The following is a 7,658-nucleotide window of genomic DNA, read 5'->3' as shown; positions in this document are numbered from 1 at the left end:
TGTGGGGTTCATGCTGCAAGTCTGCCCCCCCCCGGTCATCAAGTTGTATAATATATGTGTAAATAAAGCCATTCATGTGAAAGACACCACAGTCTTCTCTGACCCTCATTCCAAGGAAACTGAAAGCCAGGAATGTAATAAAGTGAAATGCTTCTGGGAAATGATTTATAACGAGATGAAAAAGATGTTGAAATATACATTTGTAAAAAAAACCAGAAGCATATCTACTTGGTATTGTAGGCACTGACATTAATAGACAAGATAAAAAAAAGTTTTTATATGCAACGACTGCAGCAAGAGTATTATTGGCACAGAAATGGAAGCAGGAAGAACTACCGGCAAAAGAGGAATAGCAGACGAAATTAATGGGCTATGCAGAATTGGATAAGATGACAGGGAGATTCGAAACCAGCAAGACCAGAAATTCTTGAAAGTGGAGTAAATATGCTAGTTATTTGAAAGACAATTGTAATCAATTGACTACTTGTAGGATTACAAGAGGTTTTGTAAGGAGAACCATATGAAATATTGCAGAAAAGACTTATGAGAATGGGTTTTAAGTTACTGATTATTAAAAGTAATAGTTATGATAACAAATGTAAGATTAAGAGAGGAGGTTTGAGAATCGTAATACGTGGTTGATGGAAGTCTCAGGCTAAAATAGCAAAAATGATGTATAAGATGAGATGATTTGTTCTGTTTGGAAAATATATGGAAAAACCAATAGATAGATAGATAGGTAGGTAGGTAGATAGATAGGAAGGAAACTGAAAGCCTGGAGAAAGTGCTTAGAATCCCTGGAGTCTCTTACCATGCAGAGATTGGAACAACGTGTCACAACGACAACAACGTCCAGCATTAAGGTGCACTCCAAACCTTCTCTGTGCCGAGTTGGGGTTGGGGGCTAGATTGTCCTGGGATGTCACATTATGGGGTTGGGCCTGACTTGGGCCCGGTACAGTGATTTCTCCTTAGCCCAGGCTGCTGTTCATGGCACAACTGTGGATGCCCTGCCAAGCAACATCCACGGTGGAATCTACACACATATAAAAAAAATTGCGAAAATGCTTTTTAAAAAAACGTTTTGAAAAATATATTGAATTCGCCATAGCTCACCATCGCCATCTAGTGCCACGTTTGCATAATTCACTCTACAACACGCTTAAAACGTTTAATTTGCAGCTGTGTAGCTGAGTCCCAGGTTTGGCTTGTGTGTCCTTAGCAACTCACCCTGTGTTGTTTTTGCTTTGCTTTGGCACCCGAGCCCTCAGTAGATCAGACAGTAATTAAAAAGCCCAAGGCAGTCCTAATCGTTAGCACACGTAAGGGTCCAACTCCGTTGATCCGTCCATTAAAAGTTCTCCGTACCATTTCACCGACGCATGCACTTTGAAGGTCAGAAGGGACCACTAGGCGCGTCAGGTCTTGCGCCTTGTGTAATGTAGGCAATTGAATTGCTTCCAATTGTTACAATATCAAGGCCACTAAATTGTGTTTGGCTAACAACGTGTCTGTTGGCTCAAGTCCTGTGAGTCAATAGCATCAGTGGGAGTTAGGGCAGCGTAAGCCGTGTTGTTAGAACAGGTGCATGAAACAATGAGCCGCAGACTGGGATGAATTTGTCACAGAGGGAGATACATTCCTGGCCCTGTGGCAACCGATATTATACCACCAAAGGTCCCTTTCTTGCCTCTCTGATTGTCTGTCTCTAGTGCATCCATATTCCATTGCAAGCCGTGCTTTTCGTCAGAATCGTTTCCAGATGAGCGCGACCTGCGGGTCCTCCATTGTCACAGGATTGTTCTAGGAAGGCACCTCCTCATTCTCAATAGTTTTCTAAGCCCACAAATGGCTTCATCAAATACAGTAGTTATTATTTTTAAGATAATGGTCCTTGGCTCAATTCCCTCCTCCTGGAATAGCAATGAGAAGGATCAGCATTAAGCACAAAGAATGTTCCTCTAATGCCTTGCATCCTGTTCTTATAGCTATAGAATGGCAATGGGGAACCTTGGGCTTAGGGGACAGAATGAGGCCCCCTATGCCTCTCTGTCAGGCCCTTGGGACCTTTCCCATGCCACATACCAGTACCTAGGGATGGGGGAGAGGTTCGATTCAGTTTGCTTTTAAAGACAAACTTACATAATTTAGCCTTTTCCAAACTACACATGAGCCCAAACTCAGCCAGCCTTTGAAATCTGCGCTTCTCTGAATTTTGCAAAGCAATTCTCCAGCTGCATAATGTATACACAAGATTCATGTGCTAGGGTAAAGTATATCCTCCAACATTTCTCTGAAGAAAATCGGGACATCCTAAGGAAGAGCAGGACATCCCAGGATCAAATCAGAAACTGGAATGGCTTCAGTAAATCCAGGGCTGTCCATGGAAAATAAGGATACATGTAGGGTCTGGTATGCGTACATGAAAAACTCCTTAAGAAATGTTTCTTTGTGCAAAAATGTGCATATTAGCCAAAACTGCATACGAAAATGTGTATGTTAGGAGAAATTTGTATGAAAATGCTGAGGACTTAAAAAAAAAAAAAAAAACATTCACAAACAGAGGTGGAGATTGGGGTGAATTGAACTTGAGACTGGAATAGAGTCTCATAAGAACTCTCAGCATCTTTATCAAGCTGCAGCTCACAGAATTATTTGGGGGAAGCCCAGTGGCGTAGCGTGGGTTGTCAGCACCCGGGGCAAGGCAGGTAATTTGCGCCCCCTAACCCGTGGATTTGCGCCCCCTATCCCTAACCCCCAGATGTTGCGCCCAGTGCGGCCGGCCCCCCTGCACCCCCCACGCTACGCCACTGGGGAAGCCACAACTGTTTAAAGTGGTACCACAGTTATTTACGTGTATTGTGTGAATGTAGCCCTAGTCTTTGTTGTTTAGTCGTTTAGTCGTGTCTGACTCTTCGTGACCCCATGGACCAGAGCATGCCAGGCACTCCTGTCTTCCACTGCCTCCCGCAGTTTGGTCAAACTCATGCTGGTAGCTTCGAGAACACTATCCAACCATCTTGTCCTCTGTTGTCCCCTTCTGCTTGTGCCAACATCAGGGTCTTTTCCAGGGAGTCTTCTCTTCTCATGAGGTGGCCAAAGTATTGGAGCCTCAGCTTCAGGATCTGTCCTTCCAGTGAGCACTCAGGGCTGTTTTCCTTAAGAATGGATAGGTTTTCTTGCAGTCCATGGGACTCTCTAGAGTCTCCTCCAGCACCATAATTCAAAAGCATCCATTCTTCGGCGATCAGCCTTCTTTATGGTCCAGCTCTCACTTCCATACATCACTACTGGGAAAACCATAGCTTTAACTGTACGGACCTTTGTCGGTAAGGTGATGTCTCTGCTTTTTAAGATGCTGTCTAGGTTTGTTGTAGCCCTAGTCTAACCACCGCTAAAGCTTCGTGCAAGCATATCAGGATGAATGCTCAGTAAACAGGTCATCTGGGAGAGCCCTTAGCCTACTGCACGGAGGTCACAGCCGCAGCTGTGTCTGAGTGTGCATGCATGTGCACTGTGGCAGGGCACATGTGCATGGTTGCAGCCTCTGCATGGTGCCCCCCAACATCTTCTCCAGGTTGCAGATGTGCCCAGAAAGGTTGATGACCCTTGACAGAAAAATATGGCAGATGGAACTGCTCTGCCTCCACCCACTATAAACAGAGAAATGTGTGAAACTATGGCAACAGAAAGGGAAACAACAAGAAGAAAAAAGGAGACAGAAGTTGCATCAGGGATAAGTGAGAAAGGGAGCAAGGGGCAGAGGATGTTCCTCCAAATTTCCCCACACTACCCCATTCGCTTCCCCAGGTTTCAGTCAAATATATTAACATCTAAAGATACATAAAGGTATTTGAGACAGTTTTAAATTCCAAGTGCATCTCCCATTTTTCCACTCTTGATTAGGGACAGGAAGAAATTCTATTCAGTTCACATTGAAAGGTGAAGCTATCCAAATCACATTTTCTGAAAAATGTGAGACTTGAAACGCAGCCCTCCTTAGAAATTTGCACTTGTCTGAATTTTGTGGGGCTACCTTTGAAGGTGTCCCGGAAACTTCAACTAATACAAAATGCGGCACCTATACTGGTGACTGGGAGTGGCTGCCAACACCATATAACACTGGTCCTGAAAGACCTCCATTGGCTCCCAGTACGTTTCTGAACACAATTCAAAGTGTTGGTGCTGACCTTTAAAGCTCTAAATGGCCTTGGCCCAGTATACCCCCATCATCCAGTCTGGACACTGAGGTCCAACTCCGAGAGTCTTCTGCCGGTTCCCTCACTGCGAGAAGTGAAGCTACAGGGAACCAGGCAGAGGGCTTTCTTGGTAGTGGCGCCCGCCCTGTGGAATGCCCTCCCACCAGATGTCAAAGAAATAAACAACTACAGTCATACCTCATGTTATGTCCGCTTCAGGTTGCATGTTTTCATCTTGTGTCCGGTGGCAACCTGGAAGTACTGGAATAGGTTACTTCTGGGTTTCGCCGCTCACGCATGTGCAGAAGCACCAAATCGCTGTGTGCACCTGTGCAGATGCGGCGCTTTGAGTTGTGGGCTTTTCATGTTACGGATGGGCCTCCAGAACAGATCCCATCCATAACATGAGGTACCACTGTATCTGACTTTTAGAAGACATCTGAAGGCAGCCCTGTTTTGGGAAGTTTTTAATGTTTGATGTTTTATTGTGCTTTTAATTCTGTTGGGAGCTGCCCAGAGTGGCTGGGGAAACCCAGCTAGATGGGTGGGGTATAAATATATTATTATTATCATTTTCTCCAGCCAAACGAAAATGTGACTCTGGCCATTTGACTGGGCTCTGCTGACCCCTAATTGTGGATGGGCAACTTCAAGGCCCCTCCTCAAGGCCTCTCTGTTCTGATGGCTCATACCTTCTGTTCCGTAGGACGCAGCCAGATCTTTTGAGAGCCAGTGTTCCCAGTCCTGCTGCCTCTGAACATGTGCTTTCCATGCAGAAAGACAGTTGGGTTTGCCCTGTGCAGAAAGGGGTGGGCATGAGGGAGAAATGAGTGCATTTCATAGAGGGTGAGTTTGGAAAGCTCTTTTCAGATTTGCCCGGAAATCCAGAGCTGGCATGCAGCAGGGCTTTTAGCTGCACTTTCTCCTCCGTCCTTTTGCATTAACAACGTAGTAGAGAGAGGGAGGAGAGAGAGAAATGGGAGCCAAGAGGGGTGCTGGAGGCAGAGGTGCTCGCCATCTCCCCTTCAGTTCCTCCTTTCTCCCTCTTCCCCCCTTTAAAAGGGAGAATGTCAGGGGTCTCTCGAGTTCCATTTACTGGCTGCTGGCCTGTCCATTTTCTCTCCCAGGCTCAAGTGGCTTATTATGCATTCCCAGCACCAGCCATCCAGGCACTCAATGCTCCTTTATAAGTGGAGTAAATACAAAAGAGATGGGGGCCGGCGGCGTTGTGGTGCGGGGAGAAAAATCCAAGGATTGGATTTTATTTAATTATTTTTATTGACTGGTAAGTGGGACTGGAGTGCCTGCTCCCTCTTCGGAGGGTGGTGCGAGGGAGATATCGCTGTGCGTATAGATCTTCACCACCATAGGTGATGGCTCATGGCTTTCAGAAGAGAAATCTGACCACTTAAGGTGAGCTCCATCATGTCCAGAGGACATCAGCTTTTGGAAATCAGCTGCCTGGGCAGGAGGGATGGGCTACTGTTTTCACATCCAGCTTGGGTATGGGGCTTCCTGGAGGTATCTGATTGGCCACTGTGGGAAGCACTAGGACCACATCCACACCCAGTGCCATAGCGTGGGTTGCCAACATCCAGGGCTGTGTGGAGGGCAGGGGGTAAGAGGAAAGGAAATGGATGGAGTATGCATGCACATTCAACTGCCTAACGGCGTCCGTGTCACACAAGAGATCACATCCGCAGAGATGAGAAAAGAAGAGTTGTTCCATTGTCTGTAGAGGTCACTTCCTGGTTCACACAGAGAAGCTGTTTTCAACAGAGCCTAGCAATGGAACTATGCAGCTGTATTGAGTCAGCACTAGTGTTGAAATTATGCGCCCCTAACAATTTTGTGCCCAGGGAAACTGCCCCTGTGACCCCACCCCATGCTATACCACTGCCCACACTGTATGTTTAAGCACTGTGATGCTACTTTAAACAGTCACAGGTTCCACAAAGCATTCTGGGAGCAGTAGTTTGTTGAGAGTGACTATTTGAAGTGGTATCATTGTGCTTTCAATCCATGGTGTGACTGTGACCTAGATGGACCTTTGACCTGATCCATCAAGGTTCCTATCACAGAGTTGGTACCTTGAAGATCATCTAGTTCAAGCAAGGGAACCTTGGGCCCTCCAGTTGTCGCTGAACTACAACCCCCATCACCTCATGTTTGCTAGGGCTGACGAGAGTTTGCAGGTTCCCCCTTCCTGATCTAATTCAACCCAACTGTTCAACGCAGGACCACAATTCAGAATGCAACTAGGGCATTAGCATAGCAGCCATTCAAGACTGCAGTGGCCATCACTTGGGAATGCAGCTCAGTAAAAGCCTTTCTTGAGGAAGCTGGTAAGAGTTTGGTGAGATAAAGGTAAAGGTACCCCTGCCCGAACGGGCCAGTCTTGACAGACTCTGGGGTTTGTGCGCCCATCTCACATCTATTGGCCGGGGGCCAGCGCTGTCCGGAGACACTTCCGGGTCACGTGGCCAGCGTGACAAAGCTGCATCTGGCGAGCCAGCGCAGCACACGGAACGCCGTTTACCTTCCCGCTGGTAAGCGGTACCTATTTATCTACTTGCACCCGGGGGTGCTTTCGAACTGCTAGGTTGGCAGGCGCTGGGACCGAGCAGCGGGAGCGCACCCCGCCGCGGGGATTTGAACCGCCGACCTTTCGATCGGCAAGCCCTAGGCGCTGAGGCTTTAGCTAGATCTCCCAAGTGTCTCCAAAATGCTAGATCTCCCAAGTGTCCCTATTTTCCTTTACATAAGCTGCCCTGGTTTCTGATGTGATCCCAGAATGTCCCCCTTTTCCTTAGGACGTCCCTATTTTCATCTTAGAAATACTGAAGGCAGCCCCCTCTGAAGGCAGCCCTGCATAGGGAAGTTTTTCAATTTATTATGTTTTTATATATGTTGGAAGGCACCCAGAGTGGCTGCGGCAACCCAGTCGGATGGGGGGGGGGTATAAATAGTAACATTACTATTATGGATTAGGCTGCCCCTATTTTCATGGGAGAAATATTGGAGGGTATGGCACGCTCTGTTCTCCAGAGTGGATACCAAGGGGGGTGTTATGTATTGAAGTTCTCACCCTGGCCACCAGGAGTATTGTGTATATAGTTTTCACTCAGGTCCACGTCAGTTACTTTAGGCGGGAAACCCTGGGTTGTTGTTGCTACAATGTTGACAGCCGGCTGCCTATAAAAGCAGGCCGGCTGAGCTGTTTGCTGTTCAGTTCTGTTCCAGCTTACAAATAAAGAGCTGCTTTGGAGAAATCGCTGCGCTGTCTGCTATGTCTACCCACTATTTAACAGGGGGAATAGGGTGTTTCCAGCTAGTTGCAGGTCCCTTCTGTGCAATAAATAAAAAATTTAATGTGCACTTTGATGCCGTGTCTGGATGAGCCTTCAGAAGCCCACTGTCTCTGAGTGAGGAAGTCTAGCATAGCTGCCTTGACTAATG

Source organism: Podarcis bocagei (assembly GCF_964188305.1).
Source record: "Podarcis bocagei genome assembly, chromosome: 14".
In the NCBI taxonomy this organism is placed as follows: Eukaryota; Metazoa; Chordata; class Lepidosauria; order Squamata; family Lacertidae; genus Podarcis; species Podarcis bocagei.
The sequence above is the reverse complement of the archived record's forward strand: the minus strand, read 5'-3'. Positions refer to the sequence as shown.